Genomic DNA, 20986 nt, shown 5'->3' with positions numbered 1-20986 from the left:
TTGGTAAGTGATATTTATCCAGGAAACTGTCCATTTCCATTAGATTTTCTAATTTTGTGGAGTACAGATTTTCAAAGTATGACCTAAAGATTCTCTGGATTTCCACAGTGTCCGTTGTTATAGCCCCCTTTTCGTTTCTGATTTTGTTAATTAGCATGCTCTCTCTCTCTGCCTTTTGGTTAGTTTGGCTAGAGGTTTGTCTATCTTGTTGATCTTCTCAAAGAACCAACTCTTTGTTTCATTGATTCTTTGTAATGTTTTCCTAGTTTCTACTTTATTGATTTCAGCTCTCAGGTTGATTATTTCCTGGCGTCTACTCCTCCTTGGTGAGTTTGCTTCTTTTTGCTCTAGTGCTTTCAGTTGTTCTGTCAGTTCTCTAATGTGACTTTTCTCTAGTTTCTTCATGTGGACACTTAGTGCTATGAACTTCCCTCTTAGCACTGCTTTCAGAGTGTCCCATAAGTTTGGGTATGTTTTGTCTGCATTCTCATTAGATTCTAGGAAGTCTTTAATTTCTTTTTTTTTATTTCTTCCTCAACCCAGGAATGGTGCAATTGGGTGTTATTCATTTTCCAAAAGTTTGCAGGTTTTATGCCATTTGTATTGTTGCTGAATTCTAGCTTTAATGCATGGTGGTCTGATAAGATACAGGGGGTTATTTCAATTCTTTTGTAACTATGGAGGTTTGCTTTGTTGCCTACTATGTGGTCCATTTTAGAGAAGGTGCCATGTGGTGCTGAGAAGAAGGTATATTCTTTTGAGTTTGGATGGAATGCTCTATAGATATCCGTTAACCCCAGTTGGGTCATAACTTCTTTCAGATCCTTTGTTTCGTTGTTAAGTTTCTGTCTGGTGTTCCTCTCTAGTGGCCTAAGGGGTTGTTGAAGTCTCTTACTATAAGTGTGTGTGGTTTTATGTGTGGTTTGAGCTTTAGTAATGTTTCTTTCACAAATGTGGGTGCCTTCGTATTTGGAGCATAGATGTTCAGGATTGAGATTTCATCTTGATGGACTTTTCCTGTGATGAGTATGAAATGCCCTTCTTCATCTCTTTTGATTGATTTTAGTTTAAAGTCCAATTTGTTAGATATTAGGATTGCTACACCGGCTTGTTTCTTGAGGCCATTTGATTGGAAAATCTTTTCCCATCCTTTTACTCTGAGGTATCGCCTGTCTTTGAAGTTGAGGTGTGTTTCTTGTAAACAGCAGAAGGATGGATTCTGTCTTCGTATCCATTCTGTTAGCCTATATCTTTTTATGGGTAAGTTAAGACCATTGACATTTAGGGATATTAATGTCCATTGTTCGTTGGTTCTTGTTTGTTTTGGATTTATTGTTGGTGGTGTCATTGTGTGTGGATTTCGTCCTCCTCTTTCTTTTTGTGTTTGGCAAAATTAGATTATCTATTGCCTGTGCTTTTGTGCATGTAGTTATGTTCCTTGGGTTGGAGTTTTCCTTCCAGAACCATCTGTAGTGTTGGATTTGTGAATATGTATTGTTTAAATCTGTTTTTGTCATGGAATATCTTGTTTTCTCCATCTATAGTGATTGAAAGTTTTGCTGGGTACAGTAGTCTGGGTTGACATCCATGCTCCCTTAGTGCTTGTAGGGTATCTATCCAAGACCTTCTGGCTTTCAGAGTTTCCATTGAGAAGTCGGGTGTGATTCTGATTGGTTTGCCTTTATATGTTACTTGGCCTTTTTCCTTTGCAGCTCTTAATATTTTCTCTTTATTCTGTAGATTTGGAGTTTTGATTATTATGTGTCGGGGGGACTTCTTTTTGTGGTCCAGTCTGTTTGGTGTCCTATAAGCTTCTTGTACTTTCATAGGCATATCTTTCTGTAGGTTGGGGAAGTTTTCTTCTATGATTTTGTTGAATATGTTTTCTGTACCTTTGAGCAGTGTTTCTTCACCTTCTTCTACACCTATTATTCTTAGGTTTGGTCTTTTCACGGTGTCCCATATTTCCTGGATATTTTGTGTTAGGGATTTGTTGGACTTGAGGTTTTCTTTGGTTGATGAATGTATATCCTCTAGCGAGTCTTCAATAGCTGAGATTCTCTCTTCTGTCTCTTGGATTCTATTAGTTATACTCACGTCTTTAGATCCTGATCGTTTATCCAGTCTTTCCACTTCCAGCATCGCCTCATTCGGTGTTTTCTTTATTGTGTCTAATTCAGCTTTCATGCTTTGAACTGTTTCAAGAGCTTCCTTCACTTTTTTGGTTGTTTTATCTTGGGTTTCTTTAGCTTCTTTAAGAGATTTGTTTATTTCTTGAATTTTTTGGTTTGTCTTTTCCTCCATTTCGTGTAATTTTTTGCTTGCTTTCCTGAGTAGGCATTTGAATCTCTTTGCTGACATTATAACATGCCAGTTTGAGACAAGCTGAATGGTAATTGGAGTTCATTCTTGGAACAACTCAGTGTTGACATGTAAATGGTGTGTCAAAAATGTTCCTGGATCTTCTATAACAATGTGTAGTTTCTGAGGCCAGGAGTAAACTTTCTGTAGCATTAGAAGAATCTCACCACTGAGCCTCAGAAGACTGTGGAAAGGTCAGAAGATTCTACAGGTAGTCCTTTGGTGGCAGGGGTAGATTCAGCAGAAGTGAGATGGCCCATACATGAAGGAGGAGCAAGTAGGACATAGGGTTCTTTGATGGCATGTGGTAGAGTTGTGGCAGGAGTCAGGGAACTCTGTCTAAAAGAAGGAAACAGACATCTAGTTTTTTACTGATACCAAAAATATACACCAGAGGAAAGAAAGGAATAGTCTTTTAAAAAAAACATTTTTATTTATTAGAAACAAGATTGTTTTACATGACAATCCCAGTTCCATTGTCCCTCCCATCCTCCACTATCACCACCCCCAAACTAAAACCCTACCTATCTCATATCCTTTCTGCTTCCCCTGGATGGTGAGGCCTTCCATAGGGTGTCATAAGAGTCTATCTATCTTTTGGGATAGGGTCTAGGCCCACCACAATGTGTCTTGGCTCAGGGAGTATTCCTCTGTGTGGTATGGGCTCCCAAAGTCCACACTTATGCTAGGGATAAGTACTGAACTACTACAGGAGATCCCATAGATTTCCCAGGTTTCCTCACTGAAACCCATGTTCCTGGGGTCTGGATCAGTCCCTTGCTGGTATCCCAGCTATCAAGCAAGAGTTCCCCGATGTTCAGGTCAGCTGTTTCTGTGGTTTCACCAGCCTGCTCTGGACCCCTTTGATCTTCACTCATCCTTCTCTGCATCTGGATTTCAGTTCAGTGATTAGATGTGAGTGTCTCTTCTACTTCCACCAGCTGCTGGATGAGGGCTATCGGGTGGCATATAAGTCAGTCATCAATCAAATTATCAGGGGAGGTTATTTAAGGTAGCCTCTCCTCTGTTGCTTAGATTGTCAGCTTGTGTCATCTTTGTAGATCTCCAGACATTTCCCTAGTGCCTGATTTCTCTGTAACCTAAAATGTCTCCCTCTATTATGGTATCTCCATTCTTGTTATCTTCTATTCTTCCCCAGACTCAACCTTTCTGCTCCCTCATGTCCTCCTCACCCCTCCTCTTCTCCCTTCTCATTCTTCTAGCTCCCTCTCCCCCCTCCCATGCTCCCAATTTGCTCAGGAGATCTTGACCCTTTCCCCTTCTCCAGGGGACTATGTATGTCTCTCTTAGGATCTACCTTGTTTACTAGCTTCTCTGGTGGTGTGGATTGTATGTAGGTTGGTAATCCTTTACTCTATGTCTAAAATCCACATATGAGTGAGTACATAGTATGTTTGTCTTTTTGTGATTGGGTTACCTCTCTCAGAATGGTTCCTTCGAGTTCCATCCATTTTCCTGCAAATTTCAAGATTCCATTGTTTTTTTTTTCCCCCCGCTGAGTAGTACTCCATTGTGTAAATGTAACACATTCTCTCTATCCATTCTTCAGTTGAGGAGCATCTAGGCTGCTTCCAGTTTCTGGCTATTACAAATAGTGCTGTTATGAACATCGTTGAACAGATATCCTTGTTGTATGAATGTGCTTCTTTTGGGGATATACCTAAGAGTGAAATTGATGGATCTTGTGGTGGACTGATTCCCATTTTTTTTGAGGAGTCGCCATACTGATTTCCAAAGTGACTGTACAAGTTGGCACTCCCACCAGCAGTGGAGAAGTGTTCCTCTTTCTCCACATCCTCTCCAGCATAAATTGTCATTGGTGTTTTTGATTTTGGCCATTCTGACAGGAGTAAGATGGTATCTCAGAGTTGTTTTGATTTGCATTTCCCTGATGGTTAAGGATGTTGAACACTTTCTTATGTGTCTTTCAACCATTTTAGATTTCTCTATTCTAGAGAATTCTTTGGCTAGAAGATAACAAGAATTGTCTATTTAGTTCTGACCCCCACTTTTTAATTGGATTCTTTGGTGTTTTGGAGACTAACTTCTTGAGTTCTTTGTATATTTTGGAAATCAGCCCTCTGTCAGATATGGGGTTGGTCAATATCTTTTCCCAGTCTGTGGGCTGCCATTTTGTCATGCTGACTATGTCTTTCGCTTTACAGAAGCTTCTCAGTTTCAGGAGGTCCCATTTATCAATTGTTGATCTCAGTGTCTGTGCTACTGGTGTAATGTTCAGGAAGCCGTCTCCTGTACCAATTAATTAAAGGGTAGTTTCCACTTTGTCTTCTAATAAGTTCAGTGTGGTTGGATTTATGTTGAGGTCTTTGATCCATTTTGACTTAAGTTTTGTGCATGGTGATAGGCTTGGATCTATCTGCAGTTGTCTACATGTCTGCATCCAGTTATGCCAGCAACATTTGTTGACGGTGTTCTCTTTGTTCCATCATATAAATTTGGATTGTTTGTCAAAAATCATGTGTTTGTAGGTTCGTGGGTTAATATCAGGGTTTTTCAACTCTATTCCATTGGTCTATCTGTCTATTTTTGTGCCAATACCAAGCTGTTTTCAGGACTATAGTACTGTAATAGAGTTTGAAGTCAGGGATGGTGATGCCTCCAGAAGTTCCTTTATTGTACAGGGTTGTTTTGGCTAGCCTGGGTCTTTTGTTTCTCCATATAAAGTTGAGAATTGTTCTTTCAAGGTCTGTGAAGAATTGTGTTGGGATTTTGATGGGGATTGCACTGAATCTGTAGATTGCTTTTGGCAAGATTGCCATTTGAACTATGTTGATCCTACGTATCCAAGAGCATGAGAGATCTTTCCAATTTCTGGTATCTTCTTTAATTTCTTTCTTTAGAGATTCAAAATTCTTATGGTACAGGTCTTTCACTTTGTTGGTTAGTGTAACCCCAAGGTATTTTATGTTGTTTGTGGCAATTATAAAGGGTGATGTTTCTCTGATTTCTTTCTCCACCTATGTGTCATCAGTATATAGTAGGGCTACAGATTTTTTCTGAGGTAATCTTGTATCCAGCCACTTTGCTGAAGGTGTTTATTAGCTGTAGGAGTTCTCTGGTAGAGATTTTCGGGTCACTTATGTAGACTATCATATCATCTGCAAATAGTGAGAGTTTGACTTTTTCCTTTCCGATTTTTATTTCCTTGATCTCCTTTTGTTGGCTTATTGCTCTAGCTAGAACGTCAAGGACAATATTGAAGAGGTATGGAGAGAATGGACAGCCTTGTCTTGTGCCTGATTTTAGAGGAATTGCATTGAGTTTCTCTCCATTTAATTTGATGTTGGCTGTCGGCTTGCTGTATATTACTTTTATTATGTTGAGGCATGTTCCTGTTATCTCTGATTTCTCCAAGACCTTTATCATGAAAGGGTGTTGGATTTTGTCAAAGGCTTTGTCAGCATCTAGTGAGATGACCATGTGGTTTTTTTTCCTCAATCTGTTTATATGGTGGATTACATTGATGGATTTTCATATGTTGAACCATCCTTGCATCCCTGGGATGAAGCCTACTTAATCATATTGGATGATTTCTCTGACATGTTTTTTGATTCAATTGGCCAGTATTTTATTGAGAATTTGTGCATCAATGTTCATGAGGGATATTGGTCTGTAGTTCTTTTTCTAAGTTGTGTCTTTGTGTGGCTTGGGTATCAAGGTTATTGAAGCCTCATAAAAAGAGTTTGGCAATGACCCTTCTGCTTCTATTGTGTGGAATACTTTGAGGAGAATTGGTATTAGCTGTTCCTTGAATTTCTGGTAGAATTCTGCACTGAAGCCATCTGGCCATGGGGTTGTTTTGGTTGGGAGACTTCTGATGACTGCTTGTATTTCCTTAGGGGTTATAGGCCTATTTAAGTTGCTTATCTGTTCTTGATTTCATTTTGGTAAGTGAAATCTGTCCACAAAATTGTCCATTTCCTTTAGATTTTCAAATTTTGAGGAATATAGGTTTTCTAAGTATGACCTGATGATTCTCTGGATTTCCTCTGTGTCTGTTGTTATGTCCCCCTTTTCATTCCTGATTTTATTGATTTGCCTGTTCACTCTCTGCTGTTTGGTAAGTTTGGATAAAGGTTTGTCTATCTTGTTGATTTTCTCGAAGAACCAACTCTTTGTTATATTGATTCTTTGTATTGTTCTCCTAGTTTCCATTTTATTGATTTCAGCCCTCAATTTGATTATTTCCTGGTGTCTACTCCCCTGGGGAGCATTGGCTTCTTTGTGTTCTAAAGCTTTCAGTTGTGCTGATAATTCTCTAATGTGATTATTCTCCTGTTTCTTCATGTGGGCACTTAACGCTATGAACTTTCCTCTTAGCACTGCTTGCAAAGTGTCCCATAGGTTTGTGTATGTTGTGTCCGCATTCTCATTGAATTCTAGGAAATCTTTAATTTCTTTTTTTATTTTTTCCTTGACCCAGGAATTGTGCAATTGGGTGTTACTTAATTTCCATGAGTTTGTAGGTTTTCTGTAATACGTATTGTTGAATTATAACTTTAAAGCATGGTGGTCTGATAAGATACAGGGGGTCATTTCAATTTTTTTTGTACCTGTTGAGGTTTGCTGTGTTGCCAAGTGTGTGGTCGATTTTAGAGAAGGTTCCATGTGGTGCTGAGAAGAAGGTAAATTGTTTTATATTTGGATGGTATGTTCTATAGATATCTGTTAAGTCCAATTGCGCTATAATTTCTATTAGTTCCTTTGTTTCTTTTTTAAGTTTCTGTCTGGTGTTCCTGTCCAGTGGTGAGAGTGGAGTGTTGAAGTCTCCCACTATAAGTGTGTGTGGTTTTATGTGTGATTTGAGTTTTAGTAATGTTTCTTTTACAAATATGGATGCCTTTGTATTTGGGACATAAATGTTCAGAATTAAGACTTCATCCTGATGGGTTTCTCCTGTGATGTGTAGGAAGTGACCTCCTTCATCTCTTTTGATTGATTTTAGCTTAAAGTCCAACTTGTTGGATATTAGGATTGCTACCCCGGCTTGTTTCTTGGGTCCATTTGATTGGAAAATCTTTTCCCAACCTTTAATTCTTAGGTACTGTCTGTCTTTGAAGTTGAGGTGTGTTTCTTGTATGCAGCAGAAGGATGGATTCTGCTTTCTTATCCATTCTACTAATCTGTGTCTTTTTATAAGCGAGTTAAGACCATTAATGTTGAGGGATATTAATGACCATTGATTGTTTACTCTTGTTTGTTTTTGATTTGGTGATGGTGGCGAAATTATGTGTCAGATTCTATCCCTTTTTTCTTTTAGCTGTTGGTAAAGAGGGATTATCTATTGCCTATATTTTTCTGGTTGTAGTTAACTTCCATGGGTTGCAGTTTTCCTTCCAGAACTTTCTGTAGGGCTGGATTGGTGGATATGTATTGTTTGAATCTGGTTTTGTCATGGAATATCTTATTTTCTCCATCTATATTGATTGAAAGCTTTGCTGGGTATAGTAGTCTGGGCTGGCATCCATGGTCTCTTAGTGTAGGTAGAATATCTATCCAGAAGCTTCTGGCTTTCAGAGTTTCCATGGAAAAGTCAGGTGTAATTCTGATAGGTTTGCCTTTATATGTTATTTGACCTTTTTCCTTTGCTGCTTTTAACATTTTCTCATTATTCTGTATGTTTGATGTTTTGATTATTATGTGACGAGGAGACATTTTTTTCCATTCAGTCTATTTGGTGTTCTATAGGCTTCTTGTATTTTCATTGGCATGTCTTTCTTTAGGTTGGGAAAGTTTTCTTCTATGATTTTGTTGAATATGCTTTCTGTGGCTTTGAGTTGGATTTCTTCACCTTCTTCTATACCTATTATTCTTACATTTGGTCTTTTCATGGTATCCCATATTTCCTGGATGTTTTGTGTTAGGGATTTGTTAGACTTAATATTTTCTTTGATTGATGTGTCTATTTCTCCTAGTGTATCGTCAACTCCTGAGATTCTCTCTTCCATCTCTTGTATTCTGTTGGTTATGCTTGTGTCTGTAGTTCCTGATTGTTTGCCCAGCTTTTCTATTTCCAGCATTCCCTCAGATTGTGCTTTCGTTATTGTCTCTATTTAAGTTTTTTTAGGTCTTGAACTGTTTCCTTGAGAGACTTGTTGATATCTTGTATTTTTTTCATTTGTTTTTTTCTTCCATTTCTTTAAGAGATTTTCTCATGTCCTCTTTGAGATCCTCTATCATTTTCATGAAGATGTAGTTAAGGTCATTCTCTTCTGCTTCATCTGCATTGTGATGTTCAGGTCTTGCTGGTGTATGGTTCCTAGTCTCCTGTGGTGTCATATTGGGTTTTCTGTTGTTGAATGTGCTTTTACATTGTCCTCTTCTCATCCTTTCTTCTGGTGGGTGTAGCAGGAGTCTCTTCCTCTCCTAGTGGGTAGGGGACTAAGGTTCCCTTCTGGTAGATGCAAACAGTCCCAATACTCTGATGTCTGACATCTTCTCATGGATGAAGGTGGTACTGTCACCGGGGCCTTGGCAGTGTCCGGGTGTGCTGGATCCTGCCGCTGAGTTCGGATCTGGTGAGCAGACCCCTGGCATCATACGCCTGGCAGCAGGGCCACACAAGTGGAACCAGAAACCACCCCTGGCTACCCGGGCCGGTGGATGGAGGCAGAACTGCTACCAGGGTCTTGGCAGTGTCCGGGTGTGTTGGATCCTGCTGCCGAGCTTGGATCAGCAGATCCCTGGCATCAGATGTTTCGCAGCAGGATCGCACACCGGAACTGGAAACAGCCCCTGTCCTACCTGGGTCGGTGCATGGAGGCAGAACTGTTACTGGGGCCTTGGATTCGGTGAGCCAGGAATAGATAGTCTTATGAAGTAGTTCTGGAAGGCAATCAAATCAATATTCTTACCCACTAGGAAAGTATAAATTAAAACTACTTTGAGACTTCATCTTATCCCAATCAAAATAGCTACATTTTTTTAAAAAGACAATTCTGGTGTGGATGTGGGGAAAGGGACATGCTTAGTCACTGTTTATGAGAATTCACCCTGTGCGGCTGCTAGGGAAATCAGTGTGAAGGTTCCTAAACAAATCTAGAAACAGATGTATCCTATAACCCAGCTATTCCTCTTCTGGGAATATTTCCAAGGAACTTCATATCCTACTACAGGTACTTGCTCATCCATGTGTTTAAAGTACCTACCCATAGAAGTCAAGAAACTAGTAAGGGAGTATGAGAGCATGAGGAAGAGGAGTTATAATGCAGATAGTAGGAAGGGAGACTTGGGAATGGTGGAACAAGAAGAATTAAGTTGAGTGGGAGATGGAAGGGCATGGTAGAGGGGGTGGTGGTATGGTGAGGGGAAAACAGCACTAAAGGCCTTTGGAAAAGTTTTATGGAAACCCACTACTCTGGAAGCTTGCTGAAGCATACACAAATACATACATATAAATAGTTTACATGGAGTTGCCCTAGAGCAGAGGAATAATGATCCACCTAGACACCATAGCTTATCAAATAAAATCCCAGTTCCAGGAATAGATGATCTCTTTCGAATCTGTTAGCCAGTGAGGTTCCATGGATACCTAAACATTACAAAATATTACTACTATTCTTGGTTATCATTCAAAACCTAATAGAGAAATCCTATTGCTAAAGACTCCAAATACTTGAGTAATAGAAATCAAGCAGGTACTAACCTAGAAGATTTATCCCTACTGACTGGTGTCCACAGTGCTGGAAGGTGCTATGTATCCTACTGGAGGAGAAAAGTAATCATCAGTCTTATCTAGCTGTGAGTTACAATTATGACCAGCCTTGAAGATATACCCACTGGTGCCATGATAGCACAAATGTTACTGTAATAGCACTTCTGGATTAAATTTAAAGCCAATTACACAAGATAAACCTCATGCCTGGTATTGTTATCTCAGCTAAGAACCTCTGACTATAGGGAAGAAGTTGCTACTGTATTCTATGAAACAAAAAGTATTAAAATAACTACTCATGGCCAGGTGCATGCCTTTAGTCCAAGCCCTTGGAAAGCAAAAGCAGAAGGATCTCTGTGGGTTCAATGCCAGTCTACATAATGATTTTTAGGACAGCCAGTGATATGTAGAGAGACCCTTTCTCAAAAAACTGAGTAAAATAACTCCTCGTGATTTAGACTTACACCTATTGGTTAGTGTACCTCTGGATTCTCATCAGAGAAGTGTCTTTTCATAGTAAGTGGTAATTAACACAGAAAACCACAACTTGTCAACACATAGAGAATGAGAGACCATGGAGCTCACAGCCCTAAATGAGACGTCTATAACCTAGTCTCTTCTCCCAAGGATCAGGGATAATTGTAGAAGAGGAGGCAGAATGATTCAAGATCCAGAGGTGGTGGATAACTGTAACAAAAACATGTTTTCTAGACAAAACAGGGCAGTTATACATATGAATTTACAGAGGCTATGGCAGCATGCACAGGACCTGAACAATATCAAGCCAGACAAAAATCCCAGCAGAGAAGCAGATAATTGTCACAAAGTCAGTCCCATCACTAGTTGAGGAGCTCATTAGCAGTTTATCTCGACCATAGAAAAGTAAATAAGACAATAACCCTAACTCTAAACATGACCCAATTCTAACAATAGCTGGGATGGATAGTTGAAACAAGCACAGACACATCTGGAAAAATGGAATCTCAACTAAGAAATTGCTCCCATTAGATTGGAAGGTGGACATGTCTGTGGAGAATTTTCTTGACTAATAGTTGTAGTTAGACATTCAGAACACTACGGGAAGTGCAAACCCTGAACAAATGGTTCTGGGTTGTATAAGAAAGCCAGCAGAAAAATCTGTGGAGAGCCAACCATAATGAAACCCCAATCTTAACCCTAGCTCAAACATTAAACCTCATTCCATTCCTAACAGAACCTTAATTGTTAATCTAAACCTAACCTATAGCCTAGCACTAACACTATCCTAAGCATAACCCTAACAATGGCCTAGTCTTATCTCTGACCCTTATCCTAATGTTAACATTATTCCTAAAACTATTCCTAACTCTAACTTTTACCCTAACCCTAGCATAACACTAACATTGCCTAAACCTTCCCCCTGCCCTTTACCTTGACACTAACCTAACCCTATACCTAACCACAAATCTATATTTCTAACACTAGACTAGCCCTAACCCCAATCACTAATTCTAATCATACCCTTAAAAGTATTCTAAATTTAACCATAACCACAAACCCAACCTTAACCCTCTAATCTTATTCCTAACATAAAATTAACCCCTCACCATAAAGTAACCCATGAACTAACCCTAACTTTAACACTCACCTAGATCTTAGCCTAGCCCAAACTTTAACTCTATCACAGCTCCAAACCAATACCTAACACTAACCCCAACTTTACCCTTAACTTTAGCCTGCCCCTAAGCCTAAGCAATGTCCTAATTCTAATAGTAATCTTAACCTTAGCCCTAAACCTATGCCAAACCCTATACTAACATTAACCTAGTCCCAACCCAAGTCCTCATGCAAACCTAGGCTAAACTTAACCTTAACTCTAACCAACAAACTGATCCTAACCATGGCCCTTACAAAAATGAAACTATATCCATCCATAAACCTAGTGTATTGGTCAGGGTCTCTAGAGTCACAGAATTTACAGAATAAATCTCTCTCTTTCTCCATAGATATATAAAATATATATATATATATATATAATGACCTTCATATATATATATATATATATATATATATATATATATAATCTTAGAGGCAATCCAACTATTGAGATATTTTCTTTGTAATCTAGCAAATAAAAGCTTGCCTGAAGATCAGAGTGCAAAGATAAGCCACGAGTTAGCCACACACACACTAGTGCTAGCCATAGAGGACAGGTGGTAGTGGCCATACCTTTAATCCCAGAGGCAGATGGATTTCTGTGAGTTTAAGGCCACCCTGGGCTACATGAGAGTAAATCAGGTGATCTCAGCACTTTTGATTCCATGCCTTTAATCCCAGCACTAGAGAGGAATATAAGGCAGGAGAAGACAGGAGTGACTGCAATCTGAAGTTTGGTGGAGAGCATTGCAGTCTGCAGTCACTCTGAGGACAGGATCACCCACTTTGGTCTTAGTCTTGGTAGAGGTAAGAACTCTCTAGTGACTTGGCTGCTTTGTTTTTCTGATCTTCAGTCTGAACCCCAACATCTGTGTCAGGGTTTTTATTGTTTGTGCTACATCCAACTAATCCAACAATGACTAGCTGTGAACTGAAGGTCCAAGAATTTGATAGCTGCTCAGTCCAAGGCTGGGCATCTCAGCTGGTCTTCTGTATATGCTGGAATCACTAAGAAGTAGGCTCCAATGTGAAAGAAGGAACGGATGTGTTAGAAAGGTATGGGCAAGCAGGAAAAGAGAAAAACCTTCCTTCTTTCATGTCCTTATACAGGCTTCCAGCAGAAAAGGTGGCCCAGATAAAAGGTGTGGCTTCCCGCTTCATGATCCATCTCAACAGCCTTTGTCTTCCTGTGTCATATTCTGACCAAAGACATGCTGTTCTCCCACCTCAGCATCTGGATCAGCTGTGTGTCTTCCTACCTTAAATATCTGTACTAGATGTGGAATCACCCACTTTAAACCAAGAAGAATATCTCTTTCATCTATGCCCTCCATTTCTGGATTTTTATTGTTGTTGCTTCCAGATATAGTCAAGTTAACACCCAAGAATAGCCATCACAACTAGTCCACAAATCCTAACCTAACCATATCACCAAATTTAGCCTTAACCCTAATTCTAACATTAACAATACTCTATCCCAAACCATAACTCTAATCATCAATTAAGCTCTACTTCTCTTGTCAACAATAATCCTAACCGTAATCACACCATTGACTCCAACTCTAAACCTATCTTACCCTTAATACTAAACCTATTCCTGTTCCTAATTATAGCTCTAAGACAGAATTAACATGAAATCTAAACCTAGCTCTTCCAGCAAGCACTGAAAAATGCACATCTCTCAGGAGAGCTGCCACAACTGGTGGAGGGTGGTAGTAAGAGAAAGCCCTACTAGAAGTAGAGGTATGAGTTGGTATAGCCTGTTGCCAAAACTTAGTATACACACAGTCCCAGTTTGAGGCAACAAGAAGTACTGTACCCTGCGCGAGATTGGATGTGGGAACTTTTCCTGGGGCTCAGAGTGTTGTACCAAAACAAGGATCATGATATTGTCTTACAGTCCATCCAATGTGATGGTTTGCTACAAGATTCTGATGAACTGCACTCTACTTATTGACAGCACACTGTACTGACAGTGATACAAGTCCTGCTATGTACTGCCCATGGGTTATAAGAAGGGGAGCAAGTTGATTCCTAAGGAGGAAGAGATTTTAAACAAAAAAATGATCAAAGAAAATTCAAGAAATGGGATGAAAGGAAAAAGAATGCCAAAATCAACACTCTTCAGGAGGAACAGTTCTAGCAGGGTAAGCTTCTTACCTATAGCCAGTGTGGCAGAGCAGAGGGCTATGTGCTAGAAGGCAAAGAGCTGGAGTTCTATCTGAGGAAGGTCAAAGCCTGGAAAGGCAAATAAGCCACCATTCATAGCTGCTGTAATAAAGATGCTAATTGTCCTATGTTCAAACAGAAAAAACATTAATCTTAGTGCTAATCCCAACCCTAACCAAAACATGAAAACTATTACTATCCTAAGCACAGAAGAAAAATAAACTTTTTTAAATAAAAAAAATCCTAACCATATACCTAACCCTACCTAGCCAAACTAGGGTCCTATACCAAAACTAAGCACTTAGCTATAGTGAAAATCAAATAATCTATTGGCTTAATTGTAGCATTATGCTAACACATAACATTGTGGGGTTTGTATATGTGGTTATGCTTTTTGTTTTATGTTTTTTTTAGTCTTGGGGGAAGATCTCTGTATATCTGTATGTCCCTGGCTGGCCTAGAACTTGCTTTGTAGATCAAGTTGGTCTTGAACTCTATCAGCTTCCCAAGTGTTAGAACTGAAGGTGGGTACCACCATCCTCAGCTTTGACATAAGGGTATTACAAACCCTAAAATTTACCTTAAACAGAAAAGTCCGTAGCCTGGATCCTATTCCTAATCTTAGCACACATCCTAAAAAGTAACTATAAACTTTAGTGGCACACTATTATAATCTAGTTCTTAACACAAACCTAAACCCCAAAGTTAAACCTAAGGTTATTCTTAACACTCACCCTAACAGCAACCTAATATGAACATTAACCCAAGTTCTAACCCTACCACCACTCTCATCCTTACTTTAACCCTAACATTAAAATTAATCTAATTAATAGCCATAACAATATCATAGCCCTAACCCTAACTCTAAATAAGACCCTAACACTATGATTAGCACATCACTATAATTAAAACTAATTACGATAATAGTACTAAACACTAACCCCAGACACAACCCTAAAGAGAAGAACCAATCTGTAAACCAAAACCTAAACCTATACTAACCCTAAACCTAACCCAATTCCTAACTCTAACCCCAAACTAAGAACTAACCTTAGCCTTAAGCTTTACACAACATTATCCATAATGGCAAACCTAACCTTAGCCTTAACTATGGTACAGAATATTACCTAATCCCACTCTACACCTACTTTTAACCTTAACCCCAATATTAAAATTAAATCTATGCATCTCAGAGAATAAGAAACAGGCACAAGGTCCTACACCTAACCAAAAAGATATTTGCAATTGATATCTGCTGGGAAGAGGAAAATCAGTATTCTCCAAAGGAATGGCACTGGGTATAACAACTACAACTAATACTAACTATAAGCATAACCTTAGCCCTATCCCCTAACACAAATCCCTAACCCAAACTCCTAACTATATCCCTTATCCCAACCTAACTCCTACCCCCACAACCATCTATTCAAATTTTATATTTTCTCTGATGTGTATTTTGGGCATTCTTGTAAAAAAAAAAAATCAGATGGTTGCAGTTTTATGAGCCATTTATATGGACCCTCAATTCGATTCCAGGGATCTATGTGTCTGGTGTGTGTGTGTGTGTGTGTGTGTGTGTGTGTGTGTGTGTGTGTGTGTGTGCGCGCGCGCGCACACACTCACAATATAGTATAAAGTCAGATATGAGGATATCTCAAATAGTATTCTTTTTTAAAGATTTATGAGTGATTTACAATCTTGTACATTTACCCCTGGAGGCCAAGAAAGGGTGTCACATTCCCTGGTACTGGAGTTACATTTGGTTATAAGCCACCATGTGGGTGCAGAGACATCTACAAGAGCAGCAGTGCTTTTAATTGCTAAGCTGTATCTCCAGAATCTCCAGCATTATTCTTATTGTTCAGCATGGCTTTAGTTATTCAGGCCCTTTTGTGCTTCCACCCATATTAATTTTATGATTATTTTTCAACTGTGAAGAATGGCATTTGACATTTTATTAGAATTGCCTTGAATCTATATTGTTTTGGTAGCATAGCCATTTTTACAGTAGTAATTCTTCTGATCTATGAATACAGGTCTTTTCATATTCTTGTACATTGTTTAATCACTGTGCTTTAAAGTTTTCGTTGTAGAGATTTTACAACCTTAGGTTTATTCCTGGGTCTTTATTTTCCTTTATGATTACAGAACATGGGATTGTTTCCTTGATTTCTTTCTCAGTATATTTACTACTAGTGTATATATAGGAAAGATCTTAATTTTTATATATTAATTTTATATTTTGCCAATTTACTGAATGTGTCAACTGCAAGTTTCCTGGTGGATGGTTTAGAGTTTATATACATCACTGCAATTGTGCTTTGGCTTTTCACTTGTTATCCTATGCTTCTCTTGTTCTATAGCTCTAGCTAAGAATCAAGGAGTGCATTGAGTGGAAAAACTGGACACCCTAGTCTTGTTTGAATTCTGTGCAAATGCTTTAGCTGTTTCCTAATATTGGCTATAGGCTAACCAACTACAAGCTTCATTATTTTGAGTTATATTTCTATTCTGAGTTTCTTGAGGACTTTATTGTAAGGACACATTTAATCTTCTCAGAGAGCCTTTTCTGCATCTATTGAGATGACTGTGTGATTTCTGCCTTTGAATCCACTTATATAACATTAAATGATTGACTTATACAGAACCATGCCCATATTCATCTCATCCTGGTTTAATTTTGTTAGGTCATATGCATCTAGAAATCCAGTCATTTCTTGAGATGTTGCTAGTGACCCTGCTTGGACACCTCTTGAGTGAGGGAGTGAGGAGACTCAGGCACTGGGAGTCAGTGAGTAGCAGGGTATGCTGAAGACTCATTTATTAAGGAAGTTAGGCCTGCTTTTATACCCCCTCCCAAGGTCCTATTGGCTCAGGTTGGCTGACTCTGTTGCCTTGTCCTTTCCTCACTGGTGTCTCTGGACATAGAGGCAGGCTCATGCAGGCTGGCCTGGGCACCTGGGGCTTGGTGCTGTTTCTCCTACAAGATTTTCCAGTTTCATGGAATACATCTTCAAGGTGTACTTACGATTTTCTCAGTTTCATTGGTGTCTTATCTAATGGCTCTCTGTTCAGCTCTAATTTTAGCAATTTGGGTTCTCTTTGCCCTTTCCCCAGATTTGTCTAAGGGGTTGTCATCCTTGCTTATCTTTAACTAATATGTCCTAGTTTCACCCTCTTGCTGTGATAAAGCACTCTGACCAAAAGCAACTTGGGAGAAAAAGAGTTTATTTCACCTTGAACTCATAACTCACAACCTGTCATTGAGGGAAGTCACGGTGGGAAATCAAACAGAAACTATGAGGAAGAGATAGTAATTGCTGTCTTGCTCTCTAGTTCACACTTTAGCTTATTCTCAGCCCAATATCACCTGCCCAGGGATGGTCATGCACAGTGGGCAAGGTCATCCCACATCAGATTTTAGTAACTAAGAGTAAGGTATGGGTAGGAAGTAGGGTTGGTACAGAGGTGGGAAAAGTAGCTGGGAAGAAAAATTTGGGGCAATGTAAGTTACAAGTCAGTAGATACAGTTTAAGGATTAGGTTGTAGTTTGTTTTTTTTTAATGTGTGTATGCCTGTGTGAGTTTGTGTGCAGCACTTGAGTACAGATGTCATGAAGGTCAGCAATATAATATAACTCTCAATGGTTATAAAGGAAAAGGGGGGGGAGGTGACTCCATGGTTAAAAGTATTTGTTGCTCTTGCAGAGGACCTAGGCTTGGTTCCCAGCACCCACATAACCACTAACAAGTATCTGGCATTCAACTTCTAGAGAATGATGCACTCTTCTGGCCTTTGCTGGCACCATGCATGTGGTAGAGACAAACATGCAGGCAGAAAACTTAAATATAAGATATTTCTCTTTAAGTACGGAAGAAGAGGGGTTAAGTATAAAGGAGGAAATTCCATGCAAGTATGAGGAGATAAGATGTAGGTGAAAGTGGGGTAGGGTGTCCCATGGTGAAAAGATACTTAGAGCAGTCCTAGAACCTAAAAAAGCAATGTGAAATCAAAAGCATGAGACACATGCTCAAGAATAGATTGAATGACAGAATTCTTAAACTATTTATGGAATGAAGTTGCTGACACAGCTACAGAGTTGAAAAACAGTTCTCAGATACTTCCTGGTGCTGTATGGGAGGGGGGTAAATGGAAACATTGGGCTCTGTGGCCTATGTTCCAGGTAGTTCTGGCAAGTGGGGGAGAAGGATTTGTAAGTCCTTTCCTGATAGTTCCATCACAACTCCATTTTAATGTCTTCAGACCCTGGAGGTCTCATGTATGCAGAGCAGTACTTCCCATGCAGTTTCTATTGCTCTCCAGGCCTTGATTTTGCCTCTTTCCTGCAGAGATCTTCACAGGCTTAATAACTTTATTTCTAGACCCCGCCTCTTGTAGGAAAGGACACTGATGTCTATTTTCTTGAGCTTCAGTGGTCAGGCTTGTAGGTTGCCATGTTACCCAGAAGTCCCAGAGTTACATTATGATAGGAATGAACATCGTGACTGGACAGTGGGACACTATGATGGATACAGTGGAGAATTGTGATCAGTACAAAGAATTGTGATCACACAATGGAGCACTGTGATCAGAACAGGAATGTGACAGGATACTGGAGCAATTTGATAGAACATAACATTTTGATGCGATAGGAGGACATCGTGACAGGGCAGGTAAGCACTGTGATGGAATACAATAGAACAGTGATACACTGTGATAGGAAAAATAGAGATTTTGAGGGGACACAAGAGTGTTGTGATGGGACAAAAGAAAATATGATGGGGCAAAGAAACATTGTGATAGAACATGAGTGTTGAGGTTGATACAGTAGTTGAGACCAATTTAACATTGTGGTAAGACAATGAACAATTGTGATGAGTACAGAGGTGCATTGTGAGAGAAAAATGGACCAAATAGGATATACAAATATTGTGATTGGAAAGCTGAGAAATGCAATGTAATAAAGGATTGATGAGAACTGAAACTGAGGTGGGTAGGTGGACATTTATTGAGCACTGCAATAGAAAAGAGAAGCATTGTGACTGAACAGCAAAACATTGACAGAACAGTAACAACAGAGGAGTGTAATGACACTGTAGCACTGTAATATGACAGAGAGCATTGGGGTAGGAGAGAAGCTTTGTGACAATACTTGTAAATGTATGGCAAAGGAAAAAAAAATACCGATCAGATGATTGGCCAGTAGAACATTGTGACGGACAAAGAAGCATGTTCATGGAACAGTAAAGTGTTATAGTGGGACAGGAGAGGACTGATATGAAAATATCAGCCAGACATGCTGGCACACAACTTCAATCCTAGCACTAAGGAGGTGTGGAAGTTTGAGGCCACAATATTGAGGTCTCCTTATCAAGTTCCAGACTACCCAGGACTACATATTGAAACACATTTCACAAGCAAAAGAAAAATGAGACACTGATAAGATTATGAAGCATGGCAACAGATGAAAGAGCACTAACTGAACAATAGCCTACTGTTAAGAGAACAATGGGAACTGTGATGAAATAAAGAGTAGTGTGATATCACAATGGTACATAGTGATAGCACAGAAAAGTATAGTGGCAAACAAAAATGGATGAGCATTGTATTATCACAATATAGCATTGGTATAGGGCAATGAAGTACTACTATTTAGGAGTACTAGAGCATTATGATGGGACAGTGGACACGAGACATGACAGTGGAACCTGGGGATAAAGCAGAGGAACACTGTGCTGAAACAGTGGAGTACTGTCACAGTGCCGTACAGTTCTGTGGTGGGAACAGTAGAATGTTGTGATCAAACAATTGAGCACTTTGACTGATACACTGGTAAACAATAGGAAAATGACACTTTGAAGAATAGAGGAGCACCATGACTGGACTACAAAGCAGTGTGATAGACCAATGGAGGATTGAGATGGCAGAGTGAAGAAAAGAATGTTATAAAAGAAAATTGTGAAAACAGATAAACATTATGATGGGCACAGAGGAACTCTGGAATGGAATAGAGAAGCACTGTGGTGGGACAGAGAAGGTATGGGATGGGACAGTGGATCACTATGTATACAACTGGGGTACTGTATTGGGACATATGATCACTGTTAAGGGCACAGCTTAGTATTTTGTTTATCACTGTGGAATGTGTACTTAGAAGACAGAATGTGTTGCCTCACACTTAACTTCTCTCATTGAGCAAAGCATACAATTTTAGGCCTTTGAAATACTCCCTTAGCCCAGACCTAACAGGACTCTTACCACAGTGGCTATTGACCTAGGGAGTCCTAAGGAAAGTGTACTTCTAAGATACTAAATTTCGATACAACATGACTCATTATAAACATCTTGAGCACCAAACAAACAAAAAACACTGTCAGTTTTCTGAATTTTCCAACCTAACACACTTCTTTTCATTTCTAATCATAAGAAAGGTGTCTTAGTTAGGGTTTTCTTGCTGTGAAGAGATACCATAACCAAGGCAAGTCTTACAAAGGAAAACATTTAATTAAGGTTGGCTTACAGTTTCAGAGGATTACACCATTATTGTCATGGAAGGAAGCATGGTAGCATGTAGGTAGACATGGTGCTGAAGGAGCTCAGAGCTCAGAGTTCCACATTCAGGTCAGCAGACAGCAGGAAACAAAATGTCACACTAGACCTGGCTTGAGCATTTGAGATTTCAAAGCCTGCCCCCTAGTGACACACTTCTCCAACAAAGCCACACTTACTCCAACAAGGCCACCTCCTAATAGTGTCATTCTCTATGGTCCTATGGGGGCCATTTTTACTCAAACTACCACAAAAGATCTGTTTGGAAGACAGAATGTGTTGCTGCTTCAAACTAACATTTAACTATATTCTAAACCTAATCTCAATTTCTTACCCTAATGCTAACTCTATTGCCAACCTTAATGCTCACTATAACACCTAACATTCCAAATCCTAAACACTAGTCCTATTCTCAATCCTACTCCATACAACTACCACTATCACTACCCTAAACTCAACTAATAACCTAACTCTGATCCCAACCCAAGCCCTAATGATACAGAAAACTGTACCTCATGTTTAACATTAACCTTAACCATATCCCAAACATTAATCCATAATGCAAAAACCAAATCC

At 39.3% G+C, this 20986-nt stretch overlaps 1 pseudogene; it reads left to right on the top strand.

Annotated features, from left to right (window-relative positions):
• The first annotated feature begins 13437 nt into the window (after nucleotides 1-13437).
• LOC100753543 lies at nucleotides 13438-13946 on the top strand (annotated as a pseudogene).
• Nucleotides 13947-20986: the final 7040 nt, after the last annotated feature.

This window comes from Cricetulus griseus, chromosome 6 (assembly GCF_003668045.3).
Source record: "Cricetulus griseus strain 17A/GY chromosome 6, alternate assembly CriGri-PICRH-1.0, whole genome shotgun sequence".
Classification (NCBI taxonomy): Eukaryota; Metazoa; Chordata; class Mammalia; order Rodentia; family Cricetidae; genus Cricetulus; species Cricetulus griseus.
This window is presented reverse-complemented; position numbering and strand designations above follow the sequence as displayed.